The 15,538-nt window shown below is 35.3% G+C and overlaps 1 protein-coding gene across 1 annotated transcript in view; it reads right to left on the bottom strand.

Annotated features, from left to right (window-relative positions):
* LOC110450686 (8-oxo-dGDP phosphatase NUDT18-like) overlaps nt 1-15,538 on the bottom strand; it is a 98,376-nt gene that overhangs the window by 37,887 nt on the left and 44,951 nt on the right. The gene's annotated exons all lie outside the window — the stretch shown is intronic.

Below are 15,538 nucleotides of genomic sequence, written 5' to 3'. Positions count from 1 at the left end.
CCCACCCCGCCTCCCACCCTCACTCCAACTATCGTATCAGATCCTGCAATTGATTCGCATGTACCTATGGTATATTTATTTATCAGGTGAGATCCTACAACTGATTATCATGTCCCTGTGGCATATTTATTTACAAAGTGAAATCCAACAATTTACTCTCATGCCCCTGTGGTATATATTCTGGCTTAGTCCGGGATGCGAGGTAAATAATTTACCAGGTGTAGTCCGAGGGCGTTAACCAAACACGCGGTATGCAGTGACATTTTTCGGTCGCCCACTTTAAAATTGCATCAAATGATAACAGCACCCACTCAACATCACAGGTTAGAATATCGACCAAAACACAAACGCTACAGGTAAATCATACGCAAGTGTGGAGTTTAGATCAAAAGTTAGCTCAGGTATACTGTATCTGTTTATTGCACAAACAAAAAATCTGGAGTTACATCTAGTTCTAGGTCTGGTTCTGGTCAGTAATCAGCAGCGTCCTATTGGATATCACGCTGATTGCAAATGTACGGCTTGTACTTAATTATAAAATAATTGACAGTGTCAAAAAAGTTCATTTAATAAAACTATGTACACCAGTGTCCGTCTACTACTGTTTGGTTGACAACCTCGCCTTGAATACATCCGAGGGGGGCGTGTCCGGTCATATCTGGCGAGAGTTCGTTCCACACTAACACTACTAGCTACACTGTACGCCTCTGAAAACGGCTGTCTTAAATGTATTGAACAAAGTGTCTATTATAGATCTATACACTTCTTTATCGTAAATAATATCTTAACGATAACGATATTGTTAATATTATTTAAAAAAAATGTTTATGAATTTCAAATTTTACAGAAATGATAAAAAAAACTTGTCAGTGTATAAAATCCGATCTAATTTAACACATACAATATACAGATAATTGTAAAGGATTTTGATCAATGATGCGATCGCTGTCAATAAGCTTACATCCTCTGAATTTGAATGAATAGATTAAATCTTTTTTACAAAAAATTAACTGTGACTTGCAAAGAAATACCATATCCGGCTTATCCGTGTTCAAGGTGAGTTCACAGTGCATATTTATAGAGACTATTAAACGTCATAATAAGATCGGTCTGAAACTAGTTGTTAAAAGTACTGACAGTTTGAAACATAAGTTTAAAACACGGCCGTTTCTATAAAAATTGTGATTAAAAAAAGTATTAATTCAATTCTTAAATTCGCCTGTCTTAGAGTTGATATATGTAATAATCGTATAAAGGATACAACTAAAAATTATTTACTATTTTAAATAAAAATAAAAATGAAATAACTTTGAACATTTTAGTTTATGTTTTGTTAAGCTAATCAATCTTTAAACTATTGGGTTTAAGATATAATAAGCTTTATACTCGACAAAAGCATGGCTAGCTTTGTAACCGATAGATATAAAATTACAACTTATTTTACTCGCGTTAAGTTATGCAATTATGTTCCCAAACGAATCATAACAGAGTTTGGTGGTCATGCAAGAAGTTGTTTTTACTGACAATCTTTCAAAATTGAAACAAAAAAATATGCAGCATCAGTATGTTTCAAAACACATCCAGAAAGTTTTTTGTCAAAAAATATTTTTTTAGAAATTATTATCACTGCATATCAGCAGTTTTATGCTGTGGTAAACATGCTTTGATAACTTAACATGTTATACACTCGGATTGTATGGTATTTAAATGTCAAGCTAATCAAATTTCCTAATAGATGAAATAATATAAGTGTTGTGGTTAAAAAATGTCAACATTTGCCTACAAATATCTACAGAAAAAAATTAATGTGTATTTGTCCTGAAACCTTGTTTTCCATCATGCAAGTATTTCCGGATTATCGGATTCACTATTCCGTCTTTGCGTATTGCAGAGTTATCTTCTCTTGTGGGCAGGTATTGATTATTACGTCATTGGTTTGTTTAAGAAAATTTCGTCGTTTTCTCAAAAATTGATGACGTTACTCTCACAAACAAATGACGTACCAATCAATACCTGCTCACAAGAGCAGATAACTCTGCAATACGAAAAGACGGAATTAAGAAAGTTCAATTGTACTAAGAGAATGATTTTGAAAACTAACCCTGCTTTGAATTCTATGGTATGTTTATGTAAATACTTACGTGTAGTATGTCGTGTGTAATTTATTAACCGCGTTCTTGTGCACTCTAACCATATGTTATTCGCTGGTCAATGTCCGGAATTGACCTAGCACTGGCCATGTTTGTGGTCCATTAGTTGGATCATTTACAAGTTATGTACTTAAAGATAGTCCTAGGGAGGGTTTGATGGTTAAAGTTTGGACGTTCCGCCGCGACCGGTTGAGATATAAAAAAAGACAAAACCAAAACTGTGTGGGACGCAACTTCTTTTCAAAGATTTATGACCGCAAAGGACGTTTCACCGAATAGCGTTTTCTAAGATATCCGGTGTTTTCCGCCAGTTTTTTTTTACGTTTTCAGATCTTGAAAGCCTGTTCTGCCCTGCTAAGTCACAACACCCGGAAAGATTTCCTGTAATCTTCGGAAGAATTTCGGTAATCTCTCCGAAGTGTCGAGAATGCTCATTTTTAATACCGTATTGAATGAGGCGACTGATGTGGGATCCCTTGGGAAGAATCCAGAATAGCGATGTTTCAGTGTCAATATTAGAATTGAATTGTCCGGAATGGCAAGGTTTCATTGTCAAAGACAGATTGAATTATCCGGAATGTTGCGGTTCACTGTACAAGTACATTGAATTGTCGAACTGGCGAATTTCATTGTAAATATAGCTTGAATTGTCTGGACTGGAGAGGTTCATTGTACATTAAGATTGAATTTTCCGGACTGGAGAGGTTTTTCTCAACATATCTTTAATGAATTGTCCTGAGTGGCGAGGTTCCTCTCTACATATAGATTGAATTGTTCGCACTGGCGAGGTTCACTGTATATGTATATTGAATTGACCGCACTGGCGGGGTCCACTGTATATGTATATTGAACTGTCCGCACTGGCGAGGTTCACTGTATATGTATATTGAATGGTCCGCACTGGCGAGGTTCACTGTATATATGTATATTGAATTGTCCGCATTGGCGAGGTTCACTGTATATATGTATATTGAATTGTCCGCACTGGCGAGGTTCACTGTATATGTATATTGAATTGTCCGCACTGGCGAGGTTCACTGTATATGTATATTGAATTGTCCGCACTGGCGAGGTTCACTGTATATGTATATTGTACTGTCCGCACTGGCGAGGTTCACTGTACATGTTTATTGAACTCTCCGCACTGGCGAGGTTCACCGTTAAATCATCTTGTTGTTAAGTGTTTCAGACATACCTCTCGTGTCGTATTTACTACTGCTTCTATAAAACGTCAGGTTAGGACACTGCCAAAAACGTATCGATTTCCGCATTGCTATGAAAACAGACACTACGTAGCCGAGACAATATAATACAAAGAATTAGGTCTCCCCATGCAACGTTTATGACACCACTCTTTGATAAAAGCTTATCTATATAGGCTAAGTCACTATTGTTTTGAATTGATTGTGTTAGTTTGAAATAAAAGGTTAACTATAGGGATGTATAGACCGCTTCAAGGGAACGATAAATATACCAAAATAACGTTGCCATGCTAATTTGGGTCTTTATGTTTTAACCCGTTCCTTCTTCTTCTTCTTCTTCTTCTTCTTCTTCTTCTTCTTCTTCTCTCCTCCTCCATCCTCCTCCTCCTCCTCCTCCTCCTCCTCCTCCTCCTTCTTCTTCTTCTTCTTTTTCTTCTTCTTCTTCTTCCTCTTCTTTCCCTTCTTGGGTTGGATTCCAACGGAACTGGATGGAGGTTTGTTTGTTTGACTGGATATTGTTGTTGTTGTTGTTGTTGTTGTTGTTGTTTCATGTACTTCAAATTGATTAGTTGACTCTCAAAAGTTAAAGTGGTCGACCGCTTTTGAAATGTAATAAATTTAAGTTGTGTCCTCAGTACAACAGAATACTGTAAGCCTACTTATATTGGCGTTCTCAAATTTTAGTGGATCGAAGCTGGTAGGACTTACATATGTATGAGTGTACTTTCAAAATAGCAGAATGTCAGTACTTAAATCAATGAGTAAGCACTGATGTCGTTTTCTTAAAAAGGCTTAAACATATACTGGGTACACAGTGGTTTTAACGGAACGGCGAGAAAAGAAAATTGGGAGACTGAGAAATGAAGTTTTTCTTTCTGTTATATGTCCCTTTAAATTTTGCAACCAATAGTATGGATTAACGGACAAAAGGGTAGCATGAAAGCCGTTAAAATTAGAATATTGCTAAAATTAGTAATTTACAATTACGGTACTTTGCTAAAAGTCATGAAAGATATATGGATATCATTCTTGTATAAAGAAGTAATTTGATAACGATAAAAAACAGTTTCACCCTGAAGTCAATGTAATGAAATAATAAGTGATTGCATATAATTTGACCTATGATTTCAAAACTCAAGTATTACAATTTTATCTTTCTTATAAACTGACAATATGATGATCACAATAAAGATATTCAAAGCATGGTTCTTTTACTGAAAAATCAACGTTAAGTTTAATGCAGTATATTTGTTTTTAAACTAACCAGGCTTTGAACAGCTTGACCCTGTTCTCCATTGTTTACCTACAAAGCGTCATCAGTTGACCACTTCAAATTCATTCAGGAGAAAACTCAATCTACGATATTTTCATGACTATCGAAACTAAAGATAACAAAATAATTTAGTCTTAGAGTTAAAAAAAAATCATGCATAAATATGATACACCCAAAAACCTTAATTTTACACAGGTTTTTAAAACTTGTACAAATTAAAAAACCCATTAGAATGTCTACAAAGCTGATGACATCTGCAACAAACGAATACAATCAACTTATGATACCGAATAGGATTTTGTAACTGATGTTTACTTGGTGCATACCTGAATTCACATTAACTTAATTTTTCGTGTGAGCACGAATTCTTTTCTGTATTAATCACAATATGGCCGTGTTTATCTTTTTTGACGATGATACAAACACATCTCTGATTCATGTCACGTGTTCTACAACGCGTAACGATTTTGAAGTAGCCGAATAGACGATGATTGGTGATAAAATCATTAAAATAATAACACCATCGGTAAGTGGTAGCCATTTGTGTTCCGTGCACAGTGCGCATGCGTGTAGTGACGAGACAGATTGCAGGTGTGCACGCTTTTCATTATTGATAATAGCATAGCTGTGTGGGTGTTAGTCATCACGCTGTTTACGGATTCCGCCGATGATGAGTTATTTAGCAGCTCTTTGTTTGAGATATTATTGCGACAAAAAACTTTCCTCTGTATTTATTTATTAGTCAGCATCTCTATATGCATGGTTGTCCTTGTTGTAGAGAAACACGAGTTTCATATTTCCCCGAGATAAATCACGTTTCACAAGGCTGATACCCGAATGAAACATGATTGATCGAGCAGAGACAAAGAATCTGGTTTTCCTATCACATCCGGATAATACATATCTAATTATGACGAAATAAAAATAATAACATACGACAGTAAAGATGATCATATTGACGCAACATTGTTGATGTTTGTAACAGTCTCTCGGAACTCGGTTGTGATGGTTTTATCGATCTCTCTAGAGAGGCTCCGCATAAAGGAAATATGACCTGGGGAATTTGAGCGCGTGAGGAGGACAATAACACACAACAGTACAGATGATCAGGTTGAAGCGCCATTGCCGTCGTCTGCTTCAGTCTCCCCGACATCGATTATGTTGGTTATGCGCATCTTTCTAGAGAGGCTCCGAATAAGGAAAATATGATCAGGGAAACTCGAGCGGGTGAGGTCGACACGATGTTTTATTTCTCCATCGTGTGATCAATATACTCCAACATACACTCTGTTATAAAGATAAAGTTTAATAACGTAAACGATGACATTTTAACAGCTTATATTTATCACTCTTGGTATTATCAGCCAACAAAACAATGCTACGTTTTTGTATGACGTGCATGTCCTAGCACGGAAAACGGTTCGCAGACAATTACGTCACTCATTTATCCAAATATTAAATATTCTAGATTATTACGTCACCCCTCAACAAAATAATTAATCTTAATCGGATAATGCAGGGAGTTATTTTAGATCGTTACATCACCCCTCACCCAAATATTTTAATCCAAATCGAAACTTCAGGAGTGCTATTGATTTAACATATACAGTGTACCTTACAGTAAATTGTCTCCCGCGTACGTGCTCTCAAGCATGTGTTTACCTTAGGATTGTGTTTCCGTGATAATTTGAAGCATTGGTTGATATTTTAAGTTTGGTTTGGTTCGTTTGTGTTATATGTCCTATTAATAGCTATGGTCTCCTAAGAACGTGCAAGGTTCTGGTGGTTGAGGAACACAGGAGTTCCCGGAGAAAACCCACCGACCTGTGGACAGTACCTGGCGACCTCCCCACGTAGGCCCCGAATCCGCACATATTGTAAGTCTAACTTGCTGCAATTACTAATGTAATGCAATAAGAAAAAATATAAACTTATTCAGAACATGTATCTATATCTTAGAAACCTGCGTATATATAGTGATTATTATTCAGCCTTAATCTCGTTTTACAATCTAAATTCACTCCGACTCTTTTTAGATTTTAGAAACTCGACTTATCACCAGAAAATTTGATTTTAATTCCCCGACGACAGACTTGTTGACGAGTACGGCCCTGTGTGATTGCGGTTATGTAACGCGAATAAAGGACACACAGTTCAATGATTCTTTACCTAATCATGGATTTTCGTTCATTTCTACAGACTTGGGCTTATTTACAGTAATGCCTCTATATAACGCCCCTCGTTTCATTTGACATATTGACACCCCTCGATCGTTTCATTTGCCACATCGCTTACCGCCAACATCTAATATGCCTCACCCGATATTGTATCGTCAAACCCCTTTATAACGTCACAGCTTTGCTTGCTGGAGATGAGATGGCATTATAATGAAGTTTCGGAGCGCACAGTCTTTAACGATGATCCCTCTGTGCGCACACTAGTAAGATAATGACAGAATATAATGTAATTCAATTTTAGTTCACGAGTAACGTATTTTCGTGGTATTTTAAGAGTGTTGATCATATTTTCAAAAAATGTTATGCATGAACATGTATCTGGTAGAGTTAATATATTTTACTTTAATCTTCAGGAAATGTCTGTTGAAACAATACGTGAAAATCAATTAAATTTACAGTATTTTTTATAACAAATCTTTATTTCCCTGGTAGTAAGCAAGGTGATACGAAGAATTGTCTCCCGAAGCTAATCATATTTAGGACAAAACAAATTTACAAATCACCTCTAACAAACTTACAATGCATCACCTATATTGTTCCAGCCAAGCAACACCAGCCAACCAAGCAATTCCAAACAAAACAATACTTACTGACCAAACAACCTTCAAACAACCCCAAACAAAACTTAACCTTCCAACCATGCAACCCCAACCGTCTAACAGTCCCTAACAAGATTACCAAAGAAGCAGCAAATGACAAACCAAGCAACGCCTTTGGTAACGATGGCGACAACGGGTTCACCCGTTGTCAGTATAATGTGACCGGTAGGAATGCCCGTTCTGGATGCTTTCGTCATGGTATTTCAGTGAGATAGCAATACACATTGTATAACAAGGAGGTAATTATAAGTACACCAACATACACCATCTCCGGCACACATACACACGTGGGACGTCAAACAAAATAAAACCAAACCTTTGGTAACTTATACAATAAATAGACCCTAGTGTATTTTAAACGTGTCAGTATGGTCACAACGAAAAACAAATTATTATATATGAACTTAGTTTTGTTGGACTTCTAATATTTAAGAAATTATGTGTTTTACTGCTTTTGGCAGCAGCCGAAAGGAATGGAATTAAATCAAATTAATAATTGGCCAAGCGTATTATACGAGAAAAATATAGAAATATACAACATGAAGATAGTTTGCTTGAAAATAAACATTGTATACGCCACTCAAATATAAAAATCATGACTCCAACGAAAATATATAAGAAAAAACCTAGTTAATTGTTTTTCCATGTGATCGTGCTGTCTTCGTTGTCATTTTGGGTATGTCAAGAACTATTTGCATATTCTCTAGAGAGAAAACAATCCGCATAATTACAGTGTTGCGTTTTCTTTAGTAGACACTCCGACGGGACGGAACGATTATTTTTGCACCTACAGAGCTAATGATAATGAATATTAACAGAAGATTTATCAATGTCGTATATATATTATACAGGTAAATATATGTATATGATATAAAGGTACTGTCCTTTCAAATGCCAGCTACAAGGTTCATTCAGTAAACGTCACGCTTTTCACTGGGCGTCAGAGTCCGGAATTGTCAGGACAGAATGACATGTCCCTAACAATCGTAGCACGTGAAACACTGTACATCACGGTACAGGTAAATAAAGGCCATTTCACGACTATGTGAGGTTTGTTCCGTGAGAACTTATTTTGCTCGTTCTAATATGATAGAAATGTTATAATAGAGTACAAAATTCGTCTTAGTTAAAGCGAAGAAGTAATTATAATATAACATAGCATATACGGCTGATAAATTAGAGCTACCTGTTGGAACCACAGGGGTCTGAAAATTTGTTACAGCTACATGTATATATATTTGGACCTAAACTAAGGTGTTAAGAGTAATTTAACACGTTTTAGGGGTTTATATCAACTTTCGGTCCCTAACACGTGTACAATTACTCTTAACACTTTAGTTTAGGTCCAAATATAGCTGTTTCAAATTCTCAGGCCGCATGTGGTTGAAACGTCACAAGACTATTTGCATACAAAATATATATTACTAAAACATAATCTAAACAGAACAGTTACTGTTCTTCATATATCACCGTGTAAATTATAGTTTAATTTATATTACTGTAAGCGTATCTATTTTGGTGGTATTCTAATTTTAGCTCTTTTCACGATATCAATATTCCTCTAAATTAGGATTGCGCTAATAGAAGTTCCCGTAAGTTTTTTTATTGCATATAACATGTATGATGATTGCGCTAAGTCTTTAACGTGTCAACTGTTAAACATAAACTTCGATCATACGCTGAAATTTGATTCCGCTAAAATAAGTAATTGTACCGTATGTCACTGTCAAGCACGGTCAAATACAATGTAAAGCGTGCGTGCTAATATGAGTTCATTCTTGGAGTTATAAATGAGTGACGTGGTTAGTTTGAAGAGAATGCATATGACAATGGCGATCCTATGGCTCCAACATTAACGCCGCAAAACTTCATCATGAAAAGTTATGTCAAAATTGACAAATGTTAAAACAGAATAAATTCAAATATCTAAAGTATATAATGTATTTGAAGTTTTGTTTTAGTTTATTTATTGTATTCAAAGCATAACAGTACATTTTAAGTATACAGTGTATTTAAAGAATACACTATTTAAGAATTGGTGAAACGTTGATAGCTGGCCTTATGTTTAAAAAGAACCAGGTGGGAATATTAGGTTACAGTAGATTTCGCTTAATATCACATCTCATTTGTCCTAGAAAAAATGATATTAATAGGAACTAATATAGTGGCAAGCTACCGCGCCTCCCGGTGCTTTCTAGTCTCTAAGAGTTAAGAATACAAAGTAATGAAAATAAAAGATGTTTTTGACGTTAAAATGTTGTTTATGTACCATGAATCAAGATGTCTATTATAGTTCGAGATTTTAATTCAAATAAAAATCAAATCTATGACGTTGAAGCTCGTTAAGATGGAAAGATTGGTTTGAAATGTCAGAACAAATCGATATTTATAAAATTAAAAAAAAACCAAAAAAAAACAACCAACAACAATAATTTAAAACAGAAATACAGAGTAAAATTCGATATTTTTCACTCCGAGTGTTGGGTCTTTTTTAAGAATGATCTGTTGATTTCGTTTTCCGAGCAGACTTGTAAATATGACTTTCATTCCACAAACAAGTATTTTACTTTCTGCAATCAAATGTTGTTCCTTCTTCCAAACAAACATGTTTCTGTCTAAAATAAATGATTTACTTTCTGCAAACAAATGTTTTACTTTTTGCAATTTAATGTTTTACGTCAAGTAGTGAAACCCGAGTGAACGAGACTTTAAAGCGCTCAATATATCGGCTGGATTTTCTCCTACAAAGACGGAGTACAACAGCATACTGTTGTGTTTGGCAACAGACTTTCCTCGCCGCCTTCTGTTCCCTAAAAGACCCATGCTAATCAAAACATATCCCTTTAAAAATCAAATTTTGATTATATGTGTGAACGGTGAATACTATATATAAAATTACACCATAGACAGCCTACATATATGGATAGTGCTCGGAGTCGTTCTACGTCTAAACTAGTTAGTCTGTTTTGATTTCTACACCTCAAGATCGCGATATATGAATGTCTGTACATATATGTGTGAAGATATATTCTATCAAGTGGGTATTGTGTTTTTTTAAAATCTAATTACAGTCGGTTTGGCACAAGCGTGTGGATCGGCGGCAGGTTTTGTGAATATCGATCAGGTATTCTTACGAGTTTAATTGCTTCCTTTATGTTTGGTTCACAGGACCCTTCTCGAATCCTTCTGTAGTAATTTAACTCTTCCCGTCGGACTGTTTGATCTAAGATTGGAGATATACATATTACACTTCTGAGTATTATTTGAGCTTTATAATTTGATTTGTTTGTTCTCGTGGACATTTACGGAACTCCGTGTGCGGGCTGTAGTACACAATTATCTGTTCAAACGGAGTATTGTCCTAACTATAAGGTCCTTATTTTCATTCATAGATAAATAGACATTTGGTAACCTTTCTGCTTAAATTAATATTATTTTAAAAGTACGACAATGCTTTTCTTTGAACAAAATTAATCAGGGTCTTACAAGTGTTTGTTGATTATCAACAGGAACAGTTTTATATTTGTAAATTGAATGCTTTTCTCAAATATCTGTGAATTGCCCACGAGACATTTCTTCAAGGACAGAATATCATACGTCATGATATCAACACCAGAGGACAAAATAGCATACGTCATCAACACAAGAGGACAAAATATCATACGTCATCAACACAAGAGGACAAAATATCAGACGTCATCAACACAAGAGGACAAAATATCATACGTCATCAACAAAAGAAGACAAAAAATCAGACGTCATCAACACAAGAGGACAAAATATTAAACGTCATCAACACAAGATTACAACATACCTTACGTCACTTACACACGAAGGAAAGATAAGAACTTAAAATCAATACACGAAAAGACAATAATGGATACCTAGAAAACACAAAAACACAAAAATAGAAAGACATCGTGATCCGCCACTCCTCTTGCCACAAAGATCAATGGTTTGATTAAACAGATTTTTTAAAATTTTATTACGTGCATTCGAACGCAAACAAAATTAAACTTGATCTAATCAGCGATACCGTGCATCTGATAATGTTTCGACTAGTTGTAGTGAGTGTCGATTTTATTATTGATGATTAATTTCATTATTGGTATATAGACTAAAGCACACAATGACAAGGTTCAACATTGCTTCTGAAGCGAACTGTTCCGAAATTACGTGGTGCAGCTTGAAATTGGTTCTTTCTATTACAAGAACCGTATTCATTTACACTGTAAAATATATTATGAACATGAAACTTAATAGCCAGTACGTATACACCTAAAATGGGTCTATTAGTCACTTTAACTTTTTTAATGAAATAAAACTACTTACATGAATAAACAAAGATAAAATATTTAGAGATTAAATTACAAACACATTAAATTATACACATAACCATTTAACAGCTGTCAATTTTAAGACCGGGTTTAAAGAGAGGAATTTGTAATAGTATTTAGCTTTAAGTAGAGTATAGATTGGGTTTCAAATATAAAAGCCTTTTAGGTTGAAGAATATAATTCAATAACTACTATTACAAGGTGTTCTACCGATCATACTCATTTGCTAATACACACAGACACTCATTACTAGTTAAATAGTACACACGTATACACTTTCCCCTGTCATACACTGCATAGTCTAATATTGAGATGTAACATTGCAGCTTGATTGATTGACTGGCTAGGTTGTATCGTTTGTTTGCGATTGATTGACTGGGATTGTAGCTTGTTTCGTTGGCTGGCAGAGTTGTCTCTTGCTTGGCTGGTTGTCGGTGGTTGTAGGTTTTTTGGTTGTCACTTGGTTGGTATATTGTCTTTGTTTGTAGCTTTGTTAGTTGTTTTTGGTTGTAGTGCGCTTGACTGGTTGTCGGTGGTTGTAGGTTTTTTGGTTGTCACTTGGTTGGTATATTGTCTTTGTTTGTAGCTTTGTTAGGTGTTTTTGGTTGTAGTGCGCTTGACTGGTTGTCTGTGGTTGTATGTTTTATGGTTGGTTGTGTTTGGTTGTAACTTGGTTGGTATATTTTTGGTTGTGGTTTGATTGGTTGGTTGTCTTTGGTTTCTAGCTTGCTTTGTTATAGCTTTGTTGGTTATTTTTGGTTGTAGATGACTTGATTCGTTGTCTGTGTTCACAACTTGCTTTGTTGGTTGTTTGTGGCTGTTGTCTACTTAAATGGCTGGTAACGGTTGCTCATCTTGCTTTGTTGGTTTTCTGGAGTTGTTGCTTGCTTGACCAGTTGTAGCTTGGTTTGTTTAAGCGGTCGTAGCTGGCTAGTAAGGGTCTTATATCTTGCATAGTTGGTTGTTTAAGGTTGAAGCCTGCTTGTTCAGTTGTCTGGGTCGGTATATTGGTTGTTCGACTCGCCGAAGTTGTAGATTACTGGGCTGATTTGTTAGGGTCTGATATCTTGCTTGGATAGCTGTCTCGGGGTTGTAGAGCTTACTTAGTTGGTTGTCTGGGGGTTGTAGCTTACTTGGTTGGTTGTCTCGGGGCTGTAGCTTGCTTGGTTTGTTGTCTCGGGGTTGTAGAGCTTACTTGGTTTGTTGTCTCGGGGTTGTAGTTTACTTGGTTGGTTGTCCCGGGGCAGTAGCTTACTTGGTTGGTTGTCTCGGGGTTGTAGATTAAGATTAACTTATTGATTAAGTTATAACTAGAAAAAAGAAATTGAGCATGAGAATGGTTTCATGAATACGGACCCTGCACTTAAGATTGTTATTATATCTCTCTAGCTAATCAAGAGCTACCCGGTCAACGGAAGTGGCCTAGACAAACTGTGCTACATTTAGGGGAGGTAACTGTGTATAGGGGAAAACACACTGCAGCGGAGCAGGGTTTTTAAATGAAAACTTTGTTCAAGAGAATTGGCTAGTGGTGTTGGTCATATTCAGTCCAGGGATGGCGTAAAAAATTAATAAACCATTTTTGAACTAACACGTTTACACACATAGTCCATTGATTGTCGGTAAGATGGCATTGTCTACGGCGCGCCGTACACAATGCACAATTGTATACACTTCAGTCTAAAATGTTAATATAGCTGACTGTTATGTCAAACAACATGTACTTTCAGCTGGTTTTAACATCGAGTCAAAACATGTATCAATACATGTACTTATATACAAAACTGCCATAACATGTTTAGATTGTAAAAGTGTTTATTGCATAAATTAGCCAGGCAATAGACTATTGAAGAATTAATGAAGTAAATTACTCCAAACAAGTAAAAAAAGAAGATTATTATTTTTACAGCAATACATACACATTCGTTCACTTGAAATGCACAAATTATTGACTATTATGCAAAGACAAACACAAACAAGAGATAAATATTGAAAAGCGTCCTATGATACTATGAAACCTGGTTTTGATTTTATCAATTCCATTGTAAGTTTGCGTCAGCAAACCAGACAGGAAGTGAAAGCAAACAAACTAAGTTCGATAACTCTGTTTGTCTACACATATAAATTAAAAAAAGTATATAACACTGGTCAAATCATAGTTACTGGTCACCATTTCGTTTTCTTTCCTATGGGTTGCTATATATGCATGTGCATATAGGAACTGACACACTATTTCATACATTCTAATTTGTTGAATGATAATCACGTGGAGATCAATGACATATGATATTGACTAGGTGTAACTATTTTTAGAAACAGCATGACAGTATTAATTTTATGACGGCATTTTAGTTGTAACGTCACAATACTCTCTGCCCGAAAAAACTATTTCTCTGAATGTTTTTCATACGTTCCGTATTATTTTATGATTAAATGATGATTTAGAATCTAATATAACAATTGAAGACTTTTATTTCATTGAATATGTAGTTATATGAACCTGAAGAAGTGATATTTACAGAGGCGAAATCTTGGTTAATACAAAGTTCTTAGGTCCATATATGACCACATTTTCGTCTCGGTCAATATCACTTTTCCTGGTTCAGATATAGACATAATCACCTCAATAGAAGTCAATAGTTGATGCATGTAAGTAGCAACCCGGGAGTAAACAAACTGTGATCAGTACCTGTGGTCGAAATAAAATGGATTTCAAGACATTTGTCCTTAAATAAGTTATAGGTTAAGAAATAGTCTACATATTATACGTCGATTTTGTAATAAATCTAGCCTTCAATAACGGTTATATCTCCAATTTAAACAGTTCGTTCCATATAAATATGGAAAGTCGTTAGCGTCACTCTATCTTTAACAAACTCCCGCCGAATTGTGGCGACTTCCGTATCTAAACAAAGTAAAGCGTTGTAAGCCAAAGCCAACAAAGCGCAATGGTAGCATGATTCGAAACCCGATTGGAGTTTGATAAAATCTGATAATTTTAATTACATGTACATAACATGCAAACAGTACTGCAGCAGTTTATCTGATTTTGTAGCAGGCTGTGAACATAATAAAGTTTTCAAATAAGGCCGTTCAAAATTAATTATCAAATTTACATGAATATCTAAACGAAAAACGTAATATAAGCTACATATCCGGATTACGGAAACCTGGAATGACAAAACTCCACGGCACATGAGGATTACAATAAATAAAAGAGTAATCTCCCAATCTTCAATATCTAGTAAAGTTACACATATCTGAGCGTTCCTCCATCATTCATATTCAAAATTTTAGAGAATCTGACACATCATGTACTGAATTTTCATAATTTATTTTTAAATGCCAAAATAATTCGATCCGGTATGGTTCGGAAACGAAAGCACCGACATTATCGAGAAAACAGAATGTTTAGTATTGATTTGGCATATTACTGTAAACTCTACACATTTTGACAGTTGTCTTATGAAAAACTCAAGGAGCGCCGAGTGTCTGAATGGAGCACGTTCTGTGAATTTCATTTACCCGGATGTGATCCTTAACACCAAAAATAGTTTACTGAAGAAAAATAGATATTTTTAATGAATTTAATAAAACAAAAATCGTTAATAAATGAAATTTCACTATTCAGGAATGTATTCAAGAACTAATCGTTTCTTGATTAAAGAAATATCATAGTACCGTGTATCAGATTTACGACAAATTAAAAAAAATGTTGGGGGGGGGGGGGGGGGGGGGGG

Source organism: Mizuhopecten yessoensis, unplaced genomic scaffold (genome assembly GCF_002113885.1).
Source record: "Mizuhopecten yessoensis strain PY_sf001 unplaced genomic scaffold, ASM211388v2 scaffold5459, whole genome shotgun sequence".
In the NCBI taxonomy this organism is placed as follows: Eukaryota; Metazoa; Mollusca; class Bivalvia; order Pectinida; family Pectinidae; genus Mizuhopecten; species Mizuhopecten yessoensis.
The sequence above is the reverse complement of the archived record's forward strand: the minus strand, read 5'-3'. Positions and strand labels throughout refer to the sequence as shown.